The sequence below is a fragment of the Cervus canadensis genome, chromosome 1 (assembly GCF_019320065.1).
Source record: "Cervus canadensis isolate Bull #8, Minnesota chromosome 1, ASM1932006v1, whole genome shotgun sequence".
In the NCBI taxonomy this organism is placed as follows: domain Eukaryota; kingdom Metazoa; phylum Chordata; class Mammalia; order Artiodactyla; family Cervidae; genus Cervus; species Cervus canadensis.
The window spans coordinates 89,726,685-89,749,261 of NC_057386.1; positions in this window are offsets into that span (position 1 = coordinate 89,726,685).

Sequence of the window (22,577 nt, forward strand, 5' to 3'; positions counted from 1 at the left end):
GTTGAATGTCTGCCAATGTTGTTTTTAAAATTTCACCTTAAATATTATGTGTTCCAAAACTGTATTCAGGAATAGAATTAGTATTCATACCAATTGTTTAATAAAAAAGAATGTTTTTTTTTTTTTTTTTTGGTTTGTTTTAAAAAGTCCATAATGGCATTCTTTGTTTCTCAGTTTTCAGTGCCAGGAGGGAACTAATTTGCTTGGTGGGAAGACAAGCCACCTTACTCTCCAGAGGATGTTAATTACTTGAAGGCAAAAAGCAGGAGTTTTTAACTTGGGTGTAGAACTTTCCAGAAATTATTAGTTGAATGATGTTGTTGATGTAACTATTTCAGGGAAGAGATTGTAACTCTTACTAGATTTTCAAAATAATGACCCCTAATTAATAAGTAGCATTCACTTTGGAGGATAATGAGAAATAAATGCCAAGCTTTTCAATTCTGTTTTAGTGATAAAAACATCACAGTGACTCATATTAGTTTTGCTAACTTTTGTCCCTAAGATCACTTTTACACTATCTTCAAGTAAGTCCAACTTTCCCTCATCTTTATTTCTGGAATTCCCTTTTCTTAACAAGAAGGTTGCATTTTCCATTATGTCTGCCTACTTCCCAGAATATCAAAGTCATTTTTCATTTCAACATGCTTCTCTAAATTTAATTTCCATAACATTCTACTTTATAATACTCTGGCCATACTCACTAAATCTTTTAACAATACTATGTATTTCAAGGTCAAACTACAACTGCTATTCATTTCTTCAAAAAGAAGAGCTAAGAAGTAAAATTTTAGATGTTTTTATTTATTATGCAAATTTAATAATTACATCTTATAGAGTAATGCATTAAGTTATCAATGGCATTTTTCCTATTCTTAGGTTGTATTAATTAATGTATTTATCTTTTGACCTCTATCTTTGGCTTAAGCCATTGTCATATCTAGAGCCCCTTTTTGAAATATAATGCACATTTTTAGCGTGCCTTGTTTTAATTTTCTTCTAATATGTTTGGGATGCTGCTAAGTCACTTCAGTTGTGTCCAACTCTGTGTGACCCCATAGAAGGCAGCCCACCAGGCTCTCCCATCCCTGGGATTCTCCAGGCAAGAACACTGGAGTGGATTGCTATTTCCTTCTCCAATGCATGAAAGTGAAAAGTGAAAGTGAAGTTACTCAGTCATGTCTGACTCTTAGAGACCCCATGGGCCTCAGCCTACCAGGCTTCTCCATCCATGGGATTTTCCAGGCAAGAGGACTGGAGTGGGGTGCCATTGCCTTCTCCGATGTTTGGGATAGGACAGCTTTAAAATCTATGTGTTGTACGTGTTAATTTTTTCTCAAACCATAAACAGCCATTTATATTTGTGAACTCCACCAACTTTGTACTGCAGTGCCTTTTAAATTGTTTATTAAAAACTTGTTTGCAATATTCAATTTCAAAATTCAGTTAACTATTGAAAATAATTATTACTTCTGTAGTGAATTTATTTTATTCCTTTATTATGATTTCTTCAGATGATCACTACAAATATCTAAATATATATCAAATATGTATGTATTTAATATAGACTTACATAGATATATTTGGATATAAGACTTAGTGAGTAAACAGTGACAAGATATTTTAATATATTTATGTAAATACAAATAGGTATAAATATTTAGAAATTAACAACAGTATGAGCCATCTTAGGCTTGTGTGTCTTCCCTGAATGGTACTTTGTTTTTTACAAAAAAGTAATTTTGAGAACAGTCAGCAATTTAAGAGATATGTAGGATTGAAAGAAGTAATTTCCCAAGCGTAAGTATAGAAAAATGCAACTCGATTATTTTGTGATATATTAATATAAAATATATTAAGTCTGGCAATCACTTCATTTATAGTATAATACTTTACTGGTTATAGAAGAGTCTCCAATGAATGATTATTTCTTAGTTTTCACACACACAACTGAATAATAATAGAAATCTATACATTTAAAGAAACTGATGTACTCAATATCCCAGAATTGACTTGATTGCTATTCAAGCACTTGTACAAATAACATTGAAGGAAAGTGAACTGTAGTGTAATTTTTAAATATTTTTAAGCAGAGCTTCAGGATCTTAGTTCCCCAACCAGGGATGTAACACATGTCCTCCGCAGTGGAAGCTCCAAATTCTAACCCCAGACTGCCAGGGAAATCCCAGTGGACTGTTGAATATAACAAAATCAATCACAGTTTCTCTCTTTTTTTTAAATTTTTCCTCATGATTTCACATAAAAATTATTTTTTCAATAAGGCTATTTAATGATGATACACACTGGGTAAACCAGGACATATTTGATGTTAATACTAACCAATTAAATGGCATTTGCATAGGGCATGAATCAAGAAACAGATTTTCTACAAGTCCTTAACATTGCGTGTTGTTATTGTTCAGTTGCTATGTCGTTTCTCTTTGTGACCCCATGAACTGCAACACGTCAGGCATCCCTGTCCTTCACTGTCTCCCTGAGTAATTTCAGCCAATTCTTCCACATTTCTTAAAATTACAAAGTTGAATATGCCTTTACATAATATATCTTAATCTTTATTGCTGGTTTTTCTCCGTGTTGCAAGACAGATTATATAGAAATGTGTAAGATCACAGTCACGGATGAGGTAACTTAGAAGCCGTAATAAAACGTTACATTCAGTAACTCCAATGAAGACACCGTAAGCTTTTCTTTCCATTTAAAAATGTCACCTAGTACAATTATTCTGAAATGCAGGAAACTTCCATGGTAAAATGCTTTCTAATTTTCCTTCAGGTCGTCACTTCTATCATCAGAATAAGAGACCCAGAATTGAGTCAGAGACAAGAGGAAATGAAGATAATTGTAGCTCAGTTTATATGTCAGATTTGTGGTGCCAAATGCTTTACAAGCTTTTACATGTGTTCTGGTTCTTTGCTAATGCAGCTACAATATCTCCAGGGCCTTTAACATCCTTTCTTTCATCTCTCAAGTGGCCCATAAATGATGGTTAGGAGAACGCAGGGAAAAAAAAAAAATGACCAGAGGGGTTTCTAGTCATTCTTTCCAGTTTGATCATTTAAAACAAATTCTTTTTCCTTTAAATTAGTTCTACGTAACTGAGAGAAACAGTTTAAATTTTTACAGAATCCCACAATCTAACCAAATATCTAAAAAAGTTCCAATCACTCTTCAGGTACTGACAGTGACTTTCAGGGACCCACAGGTAGAAACAAGGACATGCTTGTCTTGGGTATTTTATGGGCAAGTGGAATGTAAGCTCTCCTCTTTCTCCCCCATCAGTGATGAAAATAAGCCTAAAAATGGACTCAGCTTCAATTAGGGATGGCTTAATTGACCTGCTGTTGAGTCAGCCCTGATTTTCTTGTCACAGATTTTAGCTACAACATTTAGAGTGTCTGAAAATGTTGCTTTTTACAATGTGTGTGAAAACTGGGTGAGCTCTAGCCCTCCAGAGCTGCTGAAATCACACACATTGCACAGTAGGTTTACCCTCCTCAGAGAAAGAACCTTTCTTTCAGTCCATTATCTACTTACTCTTAAATATCACAGTAGTTGTGTTTGGTAGCTTGCTTTCTTTTTTTTTTTTTTTGGTTCATTTGTGTCATTGTTTTGCCTTCATATGTTAAAGTTAAAGTTCAACAAAACAAATGAATGTTAAAATTCAAAGGCATTTGAAGACCTATAATTCAGTAATAAAAATCAGCATATAGATTATTTTTTTTTCATATAAATGCAAGTTTCATGACCTAGAAACTGGACACTAAACACTTGGTGTGGTTTCGTTGATGGGATTTCTTCACGCAAGTATACTAGTCTTCAAAAAATCCAGTCAAATATACACATACACATAGTAAAAACTAAGCTATTTCTTCATTTTAAGAAACTGAATATATTTTTTATTATACACAGAATATACAAATCTCATTATTGCTCACTATTTTTTTTAATTCTAAACCTATTATCCATAAAACTACTTCAATTGTTTGCTTATTTCAATGTAAGCCCTGCCCTTCCCCACCAAAATGCTAAGAGAAACAAATGAATAATGGAATGTTCTGCATCAGCTACCTATGACTATACAAAAATCATCTTGCAATTTTAGTGGCCTAAAATGGAATTATGTATTATCGCTCAAGAGTATACAGATCAGCAAGGGAATCGTTCCAGTCTAGGACCAGCTCCATTCTCCTCTGTGGTTTGCTCTCAGTCATCTTGGTAACTCTGCCTCTAAAAGTTTGCTGGATGTTGGTTGGGGTGCCCTGTTTCTCTCTTCCACTAGTTTAGGTTTATTCATCTGCTAACTGAACAGGATTCAAGAAAATGAAGCTCTTTTGAAAGCACAGCTTGAGAACGTTGTAGGCTCCCTGTGAATCAGACTCAAATTCATTCTAATAGCCAAATCCACAATTATTTAGGAGACAGGTCTTGCCCTCTGGATTTACTCATGGCAGCCTTGGCCATGTCAGAAGGCTATGGGACAAGAATCTTAAGTTTCTTAGAAACCCTTTTATCTAGCTGAGAGGGATGCCTTGGCGCTGATTTAAGTCTTAATAAAGGGTTTTGTAATAATACACCCAATTTGATCCTGTTCTCAGAACTTGTTTTATGTTGGGAAGACAAAATATAAGAAGCAATTTTATTTTTATTTATTTATTTTTTAGATCCCTCTAAATTTTTCTTGAAAGCTGATCAGGTCTTTCTCTAGCTTAAAGATTAACAAACTAAGAGCTTCAGGCCATATTTAGCCCACCTCCTATTTTTGTATGAACTCTGAGCTAAGATGGTTAAATTTTCTTTTTTTTTTATTTTTATAGTTAAAAACAAAGGAAGGACAACAGTTTGGGATACATATTTTGTTATATTCACATTTCAGTGTCCACAAATAGGGTTTTTTGCAGCATAACCACACTCATTTATTTACATATTAGCTCTGTTTTTGCACTGAGACAGCAGAATAGAATAGTTGAGACAGACTGAATAGTCACAAAGTTACTATCTTTACAGAAGAAGTTTGCTGACCTCTGTTCTAATTCTTATTGTTCCTTTACTGCCTGATGGTATGCTGCTAAAAGGAGTCAACTAACACTTTTTCAACACTTTGGCTGAAAATTATTTTTGTCAACATCTATCAGTTTATTAGGAACATACCTATGTGTTTCGGTATAGTCTTGTCAAATGTTTTGTTAGTTTATAACATGAGGCTCTGCTTTTCCAGGCTCCAGTAGCAATCTTCCACCAATCTTCCAACCTACATGAAATTGCTCACTGTGTTTCCATTGTCTGCTCCCTGCTTTGCTCTTAAACCAGAGTCTTATATTTTAAGTCAATAGCATCCACTTCTACATACCAATTTCTGTATCAATCACTTCTTACAGTTTAAGAAAGAAACACAAAATTCTGTTGCTTAAAACAAAAAGGACTTATTGATCCTGAGTCAATTGGGCAGTTGCACTGATCTTGTCTGGGCTTGTTTGTGTATCTGAAAGCAACTTGTAGGCTGGTTGGTCTAAAATGATCTTTATTACAGATCTCTTACGGCTGGCTGTTGGCTAGTCCAGCAGGAAAGATTGGGCCATCGGCCTCTTGTCCTTAATCAGATGACCCTAGGCCTGTCCACATAATCATGGGGCATAAAAGAATGAGTGGACATATGCAAAGTTTCTTGAGGTATGGACTAGGAATTAGCACCCCATAGCTTCTTTCACAAAAGTTAACAAAAGAAACCCAGCTCAAATTTAATAAATGGGGAAATAAATTAAGCATCTTGATGAAATAATCATACTACCTACAATGTTGTTTTAAGAAACTTTTGATACACAGAGTATATAGGCGTACAGAGCATGCAAGCAAATTTGTGTTTGTTAACAGTCTTCAATTCTGAATATATTATGCATAAAAGAAGAATCAATCATTCTATCTTTTCCAGTCCTAACACTGTAATGATGACAAATGAATAATGAAATACTCTCCACAGGTTATTTGCAATGATGAAGATCGTATTCAGCTAAAGAACTGGGGAAAGGGCATGTAAAATAACCAAAGAAATGTAAATCCAGGTAACTCAGAGTACTTTTTCATTCTTCTTAAGTGATCAGCCTAAAAGCTGTCCCTCTATATTTTAGGATTCCCCACTCTACTCTTAGTTCCGCTATGCAGGTGTGCTAAGTCACTTCAGTCATGTCCAACTCTTTGTGAAACCCATGGACTGTAGCCCACCAAGCTCCTCTGTCCATGGGATTGTCCAGGCAAGAATACTGCAGTGGGTTGCCTTGCCCTCCTCCAGGGGATCTTCCCAACCTGGGGATCAAACCCATGTTTCTAACATCTCCTGCATCGGCAGGTAGATTCTTTACCACTAGCACCACCTGGGAAGATGCCCCTTACTCTGCTGCTAGTTATGCCTTGAATGCATTTGTTATATTCCTTTTCCTCAGGATTGTTTTCTTTTGGTAGGTATCACTGACATAAAAAATAGTAAGTAACATAGCTTTACCATCTCTCTTTATTTTCCACAATTTTGTGTCCAGGTACTAATACAAGGGGATTTATCTTTATTAATTGGTGTAACTCATTGCTCAGAGTAGGGTCTGAAGATTTGAACATTGACTGCAGGTTTCCTGGCTCAGAAACTAGTGGTCTGTAAGACTCTTCCTTATGCATTCTCACTGTTTTCATACTATTAAAATAGAAGAGGAAAAGGGATGTGTCTTGACTTGAATCATCTGGGGTTATCAGATAAAGAGACAAAAAAACAAAAACAAAAACATGCATTTATGCATTTTATGTCTGCCTTGTAAAACTCAGGACAAATTTCCTACTGTGAATGTTAGGACATTCCTTGTCTAGAAAAATAGAGAATCGGAGACCTAGGATCAAATAGTAAGTGCATCCAATGGGCTTTTACAGGTGGTTTTCTTGAAAGGTCACAGTGTTTATTTTGTTAGCTTCTCATGGTATTGTTTCCTTGAAGCATAGAATTGTCACCAAGGTGGAAGAATTATTTTCCTTTCCTAGAGACTCTTATGGGGAGCTTTGTCTGGGGTTTGTATGGTGGCTTCAAAGGCACCTGGGACTAAGAGAAAATCTTTCCTCCAAACATAAGATGAGAGAGAGGCAAAAGTTTTCACAATTTGTTTTGTATCACTGCCAGCACAAGGGAAAGTATCCAAAGAGTTAGACTTTTAAAAAGAGGTTGTTTTTATAGGTTGCCTTATTTAAAACTTATTATTTTGTAATCAGAGATTTATCCTCTTTAGAAGAGGAGTGTGCTCGGGGGTCATCTTCACCTCCTACTTATAAGAGTGAAACGTGGTTCCCTTTTTATTCAAGTGCTGAGTCCTACTCATTTCCAGTGATATCCAAAATGTTACTTCCTCAGACACTCCTGTTGTCTGATTTTTTTAAAAAATTATGTATTTACTTAAATTTAAGACAACTTTTTCAAGCAGATTTAGTGAGATTTTGCGTGTCAATGTGGAACAGCCTTCAATTTCTGGATGGAGCCATACTTTCTCCAGAGTCTGGTATTCACTGGTTACTTTAAAAAGACCCAACAGATATGTCTACAATTTCCAATATCTGAGGCCAGATCACCTCTCTGTGTTGGGTGTTCCCAGACTATTCTTTACAAATGAAGTGGAAACAGTGAGAGGATTTGTGAGTTACCTCAGACATAGGAAGTGGGCATGTGGATTGACCTTCAATCCTATTCCATCTTTACTTTCCCTCTAGTCTAATTCAGTAACATATGCATTCAGTTAGCAGCTTCATCTCAATTCCCTCATCTCCCTACCCATCCCTACACAAACCTTAATCTGCAAGGTCATCAGACTCTTGGAAAAAAAACTGAATAATTAATTTATCAATTCTAGGTACAATTTGCGACATTCAATGGATTCTTAAGAACTTTTAATGTGATTTATATTATGAGCTTATTTATTAATAAGTTTTATCAGCTTCTTCAAAAATGTACTAGTAGATATAGAGCCACATTCATTTCTTCTACTCTTCATTCAGTTCAGTTCAATTCAGTCGCTCAGTCATGTCCAACTCTTTGTGACCCCATGGACTGCAGCACGCCAGGCTTCCCTGTCCTTCACCAACTCCCAGAGCTTGCTCAAACTCATGTCCATCAAGTCAGTGATGCCATCCAACCGTCTCATCCTCTGTCATCCCCTTCTCCTGCCTTCAATCTTTCCCAGCATCAGGATCTTTTCAAATGAGTCAGCTCTTCACATCAGGTGGCCATAGTATTGGACTTCAGCTTCAGCGTCAGTCCTTTCATGAAAATTCAGGACTGATTTCCTTTAGGATTGACTGGCTTGATCTTGCAGTTCAAGGGACTCTCAAGAGTCTTCTCCAACACCACAGTTCAAAAGTATCAATTCTTCAGTGCTCAGCTTTCTTTATGGTCCAACTCTCACATCCATACATGACTACAAGAAAAAAAATAATTTTGACTAGACGGACCTTTGTTGGCAAAGTAATGTCTCTGTTTTTCAATATGCTGTCTAGGTTTTTCATTGCTTTTCTTCCAAGGAGCAGGTGTCTTTTAATTTCATGGCTGCAGTGATTTTGGAGCCCAAGAAAATAAAGTCTCTCACTATGTCCATTATTTCCCCATCTATTTGCCATGAAGTGATAGGACCGGATGCCATGATCTTCATTTTTTGAATGTTCAGTTTTAAGCCAACTTTTTCACTCTCCTCTTTCATATTCTTCAAGAGGCTCTTTAGTTCTTTGCTTTCTGCATATCTGGTGTCATCTGCATATCTGAGGTTATTTATACTTCTCTCAGCGATACTGATACCAGCCTGTGCTTCATCCAGCCCAACATTTCTCATGATGTACTCTGCATATAAGTTAAATAAGCAGGGTGACAATATACAGCCTTGATGTACTTCTTTCCCAATTTGGAACCAGTCCCTTGTTCCATGGCTGGTTCTGTTTCCTCTTGACCTGCATACAGATTTCTCAGGAGGCAGGTGATGTGTTCTGGTATTTCTATTCTTTAAAAAATTTCCATAGATTGTTGTGATTCACACAGTCAAAGGTTTTAGTGCAGTCAGTAAAGCAGAAGTAGATTTTTTCTGGAACTCTCTTGCTTTTTCTATGATCCAACGGATGTTGGCAATTTGATCTCTGGTTCCTCTGACTTTCCTAAAACCAGTTTGAACATCTGGAAGTTCACGGTTCACATATTGTTGAAGCCTGGCTTGGAGAATTTTGAGCATTACTTTACTACCATGAGAGATGAGTGGAATTGTGCGGTAGTTTGAACATTCTTTGGGATTGCCTTTCTTTGGGATTGGAATGAAAACTGACCTTTTCCAGTCCTGTGGCCACTGCTGAGTTTTCCAAATTTGCTGGCATATTGAGTGCAGCACTTTCACAGCATCATCTTTCAGGACTTGAAATAGCTCAACTGAAATTCCATCACCTCCAATGGCTTTGTTTGTAGTGATGCTTCCTAAGGCCCACTTGACTTTGCATTCCAGGATCTGGCTCTAGGTGTGTGATCACACCATCGTGGTTATCTGGGTCATGAAGATCTTTTTTGTATAGTTCTTCTGTGTTTTGTTCCCACCTTTTCTTAATATCTTCTGCTTCTGTTAGGTCCATAACGTTTCTGTCTTTTATTGTGCCCATCTTTGCGTAACATTTCCCCTTGGTATCTCTAATTATCTTGAAGAGATCTCTAGTCATTCCCATATTATTGTTCTCCTCTATTTATTTGCATTGATCACTGAGGAAGCCTTTCTTATCTCTCCTTGCTATTCTTTGGAACTCTGCATTCAAATGGATATGGGTATAGCTTTCCTTTTCCCCTTTGCTTTTTGCTTCTCTTCTTTTCACAGCTATTTGTAAGGCCTCCTCAGACAACCATTTTGTCTTTTTGCATTTCTTTTTTTGGGGACCGTCTTGATCACTGCCTCCTGTACAATGTCACGAACCTCTGTCTATAGTTCTTCAGGCATTCTGTCTATCAGATCTAATCCCTGAATCTGTCACTTCCACCATATAATTGTAAGCAATTTGATTTAAGTCATACCTGAATGGTCTAGTGGTTTTAAATAGCCAAGAGTTTGTAATTTTGTGGCACCACTGTATATAAAGGTTTAAAGTTACTTAGAAGAAAGGGATTAATTACTATATCAGATCAAATTTTGCTAAAAGTTTGCTGGCAAGCTTATTGACAATCCTAAGCTCAAGAACCTTTTTTTTTTAAAGTCAGATAAAACAACAATAGAAGCATTAGTATTTTTTTCTTGTAGCCATTTTAAACATTAGCTTTTTTAAAGTATAATTGTCTAATAAGAATGTACATTTCACAAGTATATAGATTGATGAATTTTCACCTATTGAACACACCTGTGTAACCAGCATCCCTGTCAATAAACAGAACATTCCTAACATCAGGAACACCTTCTGCTCACACTTCCTTCCAGGGGCTAGTATTTTTGAGGGAAAAAATTCTAACATGGGAGGAAATGTAAGGGCACCTGATACCCATCCGAGTTTTATTTTCTTCATCTGTAAAATGAGTGGAACAATAAATATACTGAAAAACTGCTTCATTGAATGTGATCGTCTCTATGAAAACACTTTTTAAACCACAGCAAGCTGCACAAATGAACGGTATTATTTTAATTTTCTGTTACTACAAAGTGCCCATTGCAGAGTTCACCTTGGAAAAATGATCAGACTTGGCCCAAACTGAGGGAGTGTTGCTAGGGAATGCCCGTGGGCTGCCTTCCAACAGACCTCTTAGAGTCTCATTACCTTGGTAGATTTGCTTGGCTCCAAGTCTGGCCCTCAGCCTTTCCAGATTTTGAAACCTAGTTGTCTATTTCTAAGGGGCCTGGTAATATTAAATAAGCTCGAGAGACTGATTTTATTTATTTATTTTTTTTTTTTTTTTTTTACTATTTTCTCTTTTCTCTCTCTCTCTCTTTTTTTTTTTTTTTCCATTTATATTTATTAGTTGGAGGCAAATTACTTTACAATATTGTAGTGGTTTTTGCCATACTGATTTTAAAAGTCAAAGCCCTGATTTGCTGATTTACAATGAGGCGACCAGGCATAAGAATCAGACCAGAACATTCTCTCCCTGCTGCTGTTCCTTTGGGGGAGCAATGCTGTATCCACTAACTTGCTCAGTGAGTGTGGTTTCAGAATAAGAATGAGGAGACAGGAAACTCCTCCTCTGCTTTTGTGATCTTGGTTCACGCCTCTTTTGTACTGATGCAACTCTGAACTTTTACTATTCTCTTCAGACCACCTCAGCTGCCAACCCAATGAGAAAGCAGTCTGAAGCCTCCAGCTTCTGAAATAAATCCTATAAACAGGTTCCCCTTGGGAAAATCCTGTGTACTTAGTGTTATTATCACAGAGGTCGATGAGAATGAGACCCTTACCGGATTTAGGGCTCTCAATTAATTAAAAAAAAAAAAAGTGTCATAAGTCCTATACGGGTCACCTGCCTTACAAGCTCTTGGACCTAGTTCCCTTCCCTCTCTTCTGGCAGAGGTATGTGTGCCTGGCTGGAGCATCCAGAGATGCCTGGATTTTCCCTGCCTTCTTGTCTTCTAGGTGGTAATTCTGAATGTTTGCTTCTGAAGTTCACCTTTCTTTTGTATAAGTAGGAGAGGAGGGTAGAAGTTCCCCCACCAGAGATATGTGAGTAACTGGGATGACATTTACTCTCCTGAAGGTCAGTGCTGACCAGCAGCACTAGTAGAAGTTATGATCACTTCTTCTGTTGCTGCTGTTTGGTCACTTATCATGTCTGACTCTTAGTGATGCCATGGCCTGTAACCCACCAGGCTCCTCTGTCCATGGGACTTCCCAGGCAAGAATACTGGAGTGGGTTGCCATTTCCTTGTCTCCAGAGAATCTTCCCAGCTCAAGGATCCAACCAGAGTCTCCTGCTTGGCAGGCAGATTTTTTACCACTAAGCCACCTGGGAAGCCTGGTCACTTCTCATATCCAGCACTTAATTTTTTTTTCCTTTTGTGTATGTCTGGATTGATCAATTCTAAGCCCTTGAGCTCATAACTGACAATACTGACAATAATTTTAATGTATTTTAGGTGAACTTCATACTTCTAAGATCTTCATTTCTTATTAATTTAGTTGACACATTTTAAATATTTAAATCTGAGAGAATCATAAAACAGACTTAATATTTAATTGTCCAAGCATTTTCCTACACTCTTGATTTTTTAAATTTGGAAACAGAATGTTACTCGGGATAATTTGATATTTGTTATGTCAGCAATTTTTAAAAAGAAACTTCTGTTGCTGTAAAAACTGGCAGACACCAAACAGACAAAGTCTCAGAATAATTGATAAGGACAACAGAAGTAAGAATTTTGACTCCCAGTAGGCAAACCACCTGTATAAACAACACTTCTAACTTCAATTTGAGTTGTTGGCTTCTGAACACTCAATTATTTAGGGCATTCAAAGGATTTCACTAATGAAAGAAATAGCTTACAGGCGTGAATTACAAAGGTGTTTTATCTTTATAGATTAGGTTTTAATAACAAGTATTGTCATTGGTATGCTTTTCTAGCAGAACTAGAACCCTTCCATTTTAATGTATTAATTGTTTTTGTATTCAGAATGTTTTAACACTATTTTGCTTTGAAATCTTCAGTCATTCATTTTTAGAGACCAAATCTAAAAGGACAGAAAATGACCTTCCAGATGTTTCCACATTCCTCTGCATTACTACCCAGACAGTATCTTCTGGTTTTAATCCCTTTGGGATTTAAGAATTAGTTTGAATTAGAGAGGTGAACTACACATACAGTGTTCTCTTTTTGCATTAATATGCATTGCATAGTTTGTTATTACCATGAATTGACTTACAGAATTCCTGACCCATATTGAAAGGGACAATAATATTTTGTTTGGTATTGTTTTACTGAAGAGTTGAAAATTAAATTATTTTTAAATACATGTTTTACCTTAGCACAGCTTTCAATTTATAGAAAATTGTAAGGATCAAAGAGAGAGTTCCCATATTTCTGTACCCATTTCCCCTTATTAGTAATATCTTACATTAATATAGTATTTATGTTACAATTAAGGAGCCAATATTCATGTTATTATGAACTAAAATCCATAATTTATTCAGATTAGTTTTTGCCTAATATTCCTTTTGTGTTCCAGGATTCCATCTAAGACACCACCCTATGTTTACTCATCATGTACCCTGAGGCTCCTCATGACTGTGATAGTTTCTCAGATGTTCATCCCTTGTCTTTGATGACCTTGACAGCTTGAGGAGCACTGGTTAGTTATTTTGAAGAATGTCTCTGAATAAGAATCTGTCTGATATTTTTTCCTCATGGTTATACTAGGGTTATGGAATTTGAGGAGGAAGACCACAGAAGTAAAGTACCATTTTCATCAGACCTTATCAAAGAAAGATACATGAATTATCTCTGTTAATATTGGTCTTGAGCACCTGGCGAAGGCAACGTTTCTCATGTTTCTCCACTGAAAAGTTGCTGTCCCTCTCTTCACCATCCCAGTCTTCTTTGGAAGGAAGCCAGTATGTGCAGCCCTCATGGAAGGGGTGGAGAGTTATGCCTCACCTGCTTAAGGGCACAATATCTACACATATTATTTGGAATTCTTCCTCACAGGAAATTTGTCTATTCTCCCAAGTTATTTGTTTATTCATTTTTCCACTTATTTGTATCAATACGAAATCATGAATATTCATTTTTACACTGAGTTATAATCTAATGCTACTTTATTTTGTTGTTTAAATTGTTCTAGTTTTAGCCATTAGGAGCTTAACAGTTGGTTCCTGGTTCCTTTTGATATATCTCATCTGTGTGCACGTGTGTGTGCATGTGTGTGTTTCAAACATTTTCTGTTTCTGGCATTACAAGATGCTCCAGGTTCATCATGTATATTTTCTACCCCAGTCCTAGAATCACTCATTCTCTGAGGAGTCTGGTTCCCTTTATTGGACAACAATGTTAGAAACCAAGAAGTGAGTGCTAGCACATAGCTTTTGGTATGTCATTGACTCTAGGTCTTCAACAGTGTAAAGAAATGTATTTGTGTACCATTTTATAGAGAGGAAAAGGAAGTTGGGAGGGCTCTAGTAGACAAAGAGATTATAACATTTTTTGGCTGAGTCCTCACCAAGGAAAAAATGATTTCTTGTCCTGTTGGACTCTGCCATCATCACAGGGCATCAGAACTCCCCCTTCTGGTTTCCCAACTCTATTTAATTGAAGTTTCTGTTAATGTTTTTTTTACAAATCCAACTCTAATTACCAAATGAATCATTCTAGCCTCCTTCCTTTGCTTATCTGCAAACTACCACCCCAACAGCAAGAAATCTGGATTCAACCAAGTACACTCCACTGACTTAGTCACTGTCAGTCTACATATACAGCAGTTACAAAATTGTTAATCAGTACACTTGGAGGAGATAAATTTATTAACCAGAGAACAGCAATTCTTTAGTGTCACAAACTCCACTTGTTTTCAAAGTTTCCCAGGTCAACAATACTTTTGTTTCATGTATTTGTAATATTCTTTTATAGTATTATACATTCCATCTGGGGATTCCTCCAATCTCTTAATGACTTTTCTTTTTGAAATTCATTTATATTAAGGTTTATATATTAAGGTCCACCTTTTGTGGCTTAAAGTCCTATGGATTTTAACAAATACACAATTTCATGTATCTACCATTACTGTATCATTCACAATGCTTTTCCTGTCCTGATAAATCCTCTGTGCTTCATCTATGCAACTCTTTTCCTCTCACTAAACTCCTGGAAACCATTGATTTTACCATGTTATAATTTTGCATTTTTCATAGGTCATATCATTGAAATTATAAACTATGTAACCTTTTCAGATGAATTTTTTTTTTACTTAATATGGATTTAAGATTCATTAATTGCTTTCTGTGGCTTAATGGCTCATTTTTTAAAACTTGCTGACTAATATTTTATTGTAAGGATGTAGCACAGTTTATTTGTTCGTCTATTGAAGGACACCTTGGTTGCTTCCAGCTTTTGACAATTATGAATAAAGCATACAAGTTTTTGGATAGACAAATGTTTTTGAATCAGTAAAGTAAATAATCTAGAAGAGGGGTTGCTGTATCATACGGTAATATTATGTTTAGATTTGCAAGAAACTGCCAAATTTACTCCCAAAGTGGCTGTGTAACATTTTGAATTCCTACCAGAAATGAATGAAAGTTTTATTGCTCTGCATTCTTGCCAGTGATTGATATTATCAGTATTTTGGATTTTAGTCATTCTAGAACTTTTGTAGTGATATCTTATTATTTTAATCTGCAATTCTCTGATAACAAAAGTATACATCTTTTCATATGCTTACTTGCCACCTATATATCTTCTTTGGTGAGACATCTGTTCAGATCTTTTGCACACTCAAAGAAAATTGTTATTTATTTTCTTCTTGTTGACTTTTAACAATTCCTTGTATATTTTGGATACCAATTCTTTAACAGATAAGGGTTTTGTTACTATTTTCTCCCAGTCTGTGGCTTGTCTTTTCATCTTCTTAACAGCATCTTTTGCAAAGCAAAAATTCTAATTTTCATAAAGTTTAATGTATATTTTTTCTTGAGTTGTACTTTTGGATCTTCTTTTTTGAAATGCTTTATCAAAAAACTCATCACCAGGGAAATATTTTCAATAGCAGTATATCTGGTTTTAAATATTGAATACTGTGAAATATCAGCTTCAGATCCCTTTATCTTTTTTCTCTCTTTCTCTGCTCTCTTTTCTCATTCTTTGTTTTACTTTCTCTTTCCTTTGTTCCTTCTTTTCCTATGGCAGTATGTAAGCTAGAATACAAAGAGTGTAATTAAGATAAGCTAGTAAATTGATGATGATGACTTTAATGTATTTTCTTCTATGGATTCTTTATCAAAGTGTTGGAAATATTCTTTTGTGATCCTCTGATGATTTGTATGTTAGCTTGTTTATAGTAAATTGTCTGTGGTAGTAATCAGAGGTTACTTTGGTAATGCATCAATTAATTAAAATCAATTTTGTAATATACATAATTATCAATACAATAAATGTATGCTGTTATCAATTATAAACACTTATTCAAAGACAGGTATCTTCTCAGAAAGGATTCCCTATAATTGAACACAAAGTTTTGTCATGTTGTCATGTTGTTTTTCATGTTTCCTCCTTGAGAATCTAAGCAAGGAAGACATTCACAATGCAATTGGTGAATAAAAGAAACTGTACTACATAGGCTATACCAAATGTAAGAAGTCCATGTTGATGCTATATACAGTGTGATGATTGATGAATGTAGAAAGACAAGTGCTGAGAATTCTTGGAAGGTTTTATGAAGGAGGAAGGACTTGTGCTTGCCGTAGAGGATAATTATAATTTAGATAGTCCAAGTTAAAGAGGAAAGGATGCTGCAAATGAAGGAAAACATAAGCAAGGGCACTGGTCTGAGAATGAGTACATCCTACTTATTGGGGAGATATAACAAATTTCTGGCCAAATGGCTTTTAAAATCAAGATGGTAAGTAGATTAGTAGATTAGATGTGGTTATCTAAGGGCTATGGTTTTTTAAATAGATAGTTGATGCTACAAAAAGGATTGTTTAAGACCTTGTGAGCATTGAGGCTCCTGTGTTTAAGACCTTGTGAGCATTGAGGCTCCTGTGATGCCATAGTCAGGGCACTCTGAAACCCTCTCAGCATATGGCATTCTCCAGTCCCTTGTGATCGGCTCAGATGTAGAAATATAGTTTAATTGGGTCTAACAGAGGAAAATTTATGATTTTAATTTGATAGTATTTGGAAAAAAGTTCTCTCTCCTGAATAGTATGACATACAGATGGGTCATTTGAATTTCTGCCGTCATTTCAACTCCATGAAGGATAAGACCTGCCAATAGAGGATGATGACTCCGAGAGGATCACAGAACAGAGCCAGAACGCTGATCAAAGGGTCTTTGGAGCCTGGCCTGCTTCTTGATTGTTATGTTAATTGAGCCAGTAAATTTCCATTACATGCCTTTTTCCTGGTCCTCAGAATTTTTTTTTTTCTTTCTTTCTTTCTCTCACATCCCACATATAACCTCACACTAGGGACTTGTTTTTGCTCTCCCTTCAAAATACATTTAGATCCTAGAATTTATTTCTCACATCTCTACCCTGTCTCTCTAATGCAGAGCAGCATCAGCTAGCACCTGAATTAATACAACAGGCTTCTAAATAGTCCCCTTTTTCCCACCCTTGTTTCTTCACAGTCAATTAACCACACAGGCAGCAGTGATCTTTTAAACATAAAAATAAGATCTAACTATGCCTCTGCTCAGCTTTCTCTAGAAGCTCCCTGTATTACATAGAATAAAATCCAAAGCTCAGGTGATGGCCTACCAGCCCCTATAGGATTTCGAACCGTGATGCTTCCATGATATTATTTCTTACTATTCAATCCTTGTTTTCCCCTGCCATAAAACTTTTTTTTCCTGCTTCTCAAACACATAAAACACATTCTCACCTTAGAGCCTTTATGTTTGCTGCCATTTCTACCTGAAATATAGTTTTATAGGATATTGCTTTGTCTTTTCCCCTTACTTCATTTTTTTTTTTTAATCAAAGAGAAATTGGCTTCCATTTGGTACCCTGTCCTCACTGGTATCAGATAATATTTTTATCATCCAGCTTTATTTTCCTTCAAAGTTCTTGTCACCAGTAGAGACATTACTTAGTTGTTGATTTTTCATTCCCTCCACTAACAATAGAATGTAAGTTTCACAATATATGATAACTCTTTTTTTTAAAATGATGTCTTTATCACCTGGAGCAAGGCAGGCAATGCATAGTATATGGTCTTGGATTGAATCAAACTATTCTTAAAATGAATTAGAGTCATTCTTATTTCTATTAATGTTGTTTTGCTACTAAAAACACTTTCATTAGGTAAATGCTAATCAGTCTTCAGTAAAATTTAGTACAGAATATAACATGTCCAAATAGAAAGACTATATTGTAAATTATATAATAGTGCTTTAAAGTGAACTCTTTGTATTTAATAAATTATCCATGTATAGGAGAATATTGCCCAATTAAGAAAAATGAAACAACGATTCATAGAAATCCTTTGTATTGGTAAAAGGAAAACAACCAAGAATAAAGCAGTTTCCACTGCAAAAATGTGAATGTTTTGTTTAAAAAAAAAAAAAAAATTGCCCAGCTCATTGTGCCTGTTTGGAGTGGGTTTCTGTTTCCTCCTCCAGGGGATCTTCCCAACCCAGGGATCGAACCTGTCTCAATCCTGTGTCTACATTGCAGGTGGATTCTTTACCCACTGAGCCATTAGGAAAGGCCTCTACAAGTACTGTATCATGGTCTTATATTGCCTCACAAAAAACAAACGATGTGATTTAAGATGGATACATAAAGGGCTGTCCAGGTGGTGCAGTGGTAAGGAATCTGCTTGCTAATGCAGGAGACTTAAGAGACCCAGGTTTGGTCCCTGAGTCAGGAAGGTCCCCTGGAGAAAGGAATAGCTACCCACTCCAGTATTCTTGCCTGGGAAACCCCATGGACAGAGGAGCCTGACGGGCTACAGTCCATGGGGTTACAAAGAGTCAGACACAACTGAGCCACTAACACACACAGACAGTTACATAAAAGGTAGGAACTGAGGAATTATTCATTTATAGAATTCATCTTAAGTGTCAGAGAGCTTGACAGTTTGCTGAATTTCAGCTCTTTGCTGAATGCTTTACAAAGATTATCTTATTTAAAATTTCTAACTCATATCTGGTGAATATTAGTTATTGCGGAGTGCCATTCAGAAAGAGAAAAAAAAAAATTCCCAAGAGCTTGCAACTCGTACTTGACATCCTAATCTAAACCTTCAAGCACCAAAACTCATTAAGAAAAATGCTTTTTCCAAAAACTATATGTAAGACTGTTGGTATATATACAAAAATATTTTTGAATTTATTTTTAATACTTATTGAAGTATAATAGACTTAAAATATTATATTAGTTTCAGGAGTACCACATAGTGATCTGATATTTTTATGTAGTGCAAAATGATTGCCACATATCTAGTTATCACCTGTCACCGTGCAAGGTTATTACAGCATTATTGACTATATTCCCTATGGTGTACATTGCATCCCTGTGACTTAGTTACTTTATATCTTTTTAGTTTCCTTTTCCAATTTCAACCATCCCTACACCCTTTCCTTCCTGGCAACTACCAGATTCTTCTTTGTGTCTTTGAACCTGTTTCTCTTTTGTTGTATTTGTTTGTAGTTGTGTCTGTCCATGAGTGGGGGTGGGGTTCCCATCACTATGGTAACTCCATATCCCTACCCTGACCTGTGATCCCCCTGTGGTTTGTCATGCTGAAGCTGTTCAGTCAGCCCTCAGTTATTCCTCAGTAGGAATTCCTCTACATGCAGGTATTGATTCGGTGTCTATGGGTAGAGATGAGTTCAACGCCTTCCCATGCCATCATATTGGACCCCTTCATCACACAAACATCATTAGAGTATTGTCTGCCAAGTCCTTGATTGGGAAAATATAAGAATTATTTCATGGCTTCTCAGCCCATTAGGTGGAATTTAGTTTTTTATTGAAAAAATCTAGTTCATTATAGTTTTATAGATAAATAATGTTAACTTTTCTCTAAGGACTTCAGCACTTATGTAATTATATGAACAAGGAGCCTGACCATAGAGAATAATACTTGCATATAAAACTACACTAGCAAGTGTTAGAGCCACTCAATAAGTCACATCAAATAGTAGAGGCAGAAATAAAAAGACAGTCAATAAACAATGGTGATATTTATAATTAACAGTGACTGAGAGGGGAACTTTAAGTCTATTTACATATTGCTGGTAACACTAAAGCATCAAAGAAAATATCTTCGTATATCAAACCATTCCTTGAGTCTGTTTTTCTAAAGTTGATCCAGTAATTAAATTGAATCTCAAGAGATTTATGACATTTTGCTATTTCCCCTTACTCTGAAATTTGAACTCTCTTCAATACTTGCCATGCTAACAACTCTTTTCATGCAAATATAAAACTTGGTTGTATATATTTGTTTTTTTGGTAAACCATATTCTGATTACATCTCTGACCAGCAAGGTGTTGTATTTAGTCATGTTAATAGCTGTGGCTTTGCTGATAAGGTTGACACTATGTAAATATATGCATAATTTTTCTCGTACAGATGAAATGACCTGTAGTGATTATAGCAAAATCAATTTGTTCTTTGATAAAAGCCTCTCAAACTATACTGAGGGACAGCTTTTATGCAGAACAATATATACATTTGTGCACATGTATAAACTACGAATTCATAGAAAGAAATTCTTGCTTCAGTTGTTCCCCTTTTGGGGGGACATTTCATTTTTCACAGTTTAAGCTTCAAATCTTGAGTGCATATAGAAGGATGAGTTAGTGGTAACACGTCATTGAAATTCACCACTTTAAAACTTGTTGAAATAGTTACTGGCCTAAATGTTTGGTGGCTGCTGCTGCTGCTAAGTCACTTTAGGCCTGTCCGACTCTGTGCGACCTCACAGACAGCAGCCCACCAGGCTCCTCTGTCCACGGGATTCTCCAGGCAAGAACACTGGAGTGGGTTGCCATTTCCTTCTCCAATGTTTGGTTGGCTCAACATAATTGCCATGGCTAGTCTTCATTTTTGTTTCTACTTTGACCTTCGACAGTCTGTCCAAACATGAATGCTGGGAGTCTTGTCAAGGAATCTTTTATTATCCTATACTGATCATCTTGAGAATATTTATATAAAGTAGTTTTTTCCCCCCACATCTCAGATGAACCATCAGGAGTATATTTTCACTCCAGTCAGATTGATTGAATGCAGATGAAGGATGTATTATTACTTTGAAAGTCCAATGTTAGTCACTTAGTCATGTCCAACTGTTTACAACCCAATGCACTGTAGCCTGCCAGGCTTGGAATTCTCCAGGCAATAATACTGGAGTGGGTAGCCATTTCCCTTCTCCAGGGGATCTTCCTGACTCAGGAATTGAACCCAGGTCTCCTGCATTGCAGGCAGATTCTTTACCATCTGAGCCACCAGGAAAAGCCATTATTACTTTAATGGAAACTTTATGAGCTCTTCCAGTGCAGAGTTAGTTTTTACAGCTATTAATATTGATCCCAAATGGAATGGTTTATTCACCTCTCAATATCTTAATGGTTTAATGTAGAGACAATACATTAAAAAATAGTCTTTACACTAACTACAAATTTTCCCAGTCCTACTAGTGACCAGAGAAGTATATAATAATGTCCAAGCAGAGCAGAACATTATTATCTGTGTAATGTGCTTATAATAGCATTAATAAGAGTAGAATGGGTAGAAAGGATAGCCCTCTGATAGAAAAAAACCCTTGATTTAAGAGAAAAACAATTAGATTGACCTCTTTACTTTTCAAGTGTAGTTTCCTGATGTAATCTGAATAAGGGATGTCATTGAAAATGTATTTTTTTACATATGTTTAATAATTGTATCAAATGAATGCTTTCAGAATCATTTCACCAATACACTATTTTTCTAAACTATATAGTATATATAGGTATAAGTTTTTAGTAAACAGTAGCTGATTTTGATTATAAAAGTATTTTATAACTCTGTTACATTTACTGGTTTATAGCAATGATTGGCTTTTCTGAATGAAATTTTTGCACCCTTCAATATATTAAAAATTACAAAAGAGATTTTTTTCTGAGCACTGAACTTTATTTTTTATTCTTCTCTCTTACTGCTATTCCTAAGCCCAGACTGTAGAAAAGAGTACAAAAAGTGTGATTTTGTGTTTTGTGAATTACTGTCAGAATTAAGTGCAAGAGCACATCACCAGTTTTTAAAAGAATGTTGTGTTAGTCTGCAAAAGGTCCAAACATATTTCTTACTTTTTTAAATGTAATTTGCATTTTAATATATAAAACTACTAGAAGATTCATAATGTAGTGACTTTTGATAATTGTAATGGATTATCCTTATTCTCATTGTCTCCACTTTGTCCAGAATCTACCATTATGAAAATAATAAAATTTAGTATGTAACTTGTTATAAAAACAAAATCAGTATATAAAATCACCGGCTTCCCTGATGGTTCAGAGGGTAAAGAATCTGCCTGCAATGCAGAAGACTCAGGTTTGATCCCTGGATCAGGAAGATCTCCTAGAGAAGAAAGTAGCAACCCACTCCAGTATTCCTGCCTGGAGAATTCCATGGACAGAGGAGCCTGGCAGGCTACAGTCCATGGGGTCACAAAGAGTCGGACATGACTGAATATATTTAAAACAAACATGTTAAGAATTTTTGAAAGTGATTGAGATAAATTATGCTACTTCAATATGACTTTACAGTCTTTACTTTACTTTACAGTCTTTATTTTGCTTTCATGAAACTCACGATGTTGACCCCAGTTGCTGGCCAGAGGACCTGCAAGGCTGATGTGCTTGACCACTTTAATTGATCTCCCTATTCCACTCTCAGTAC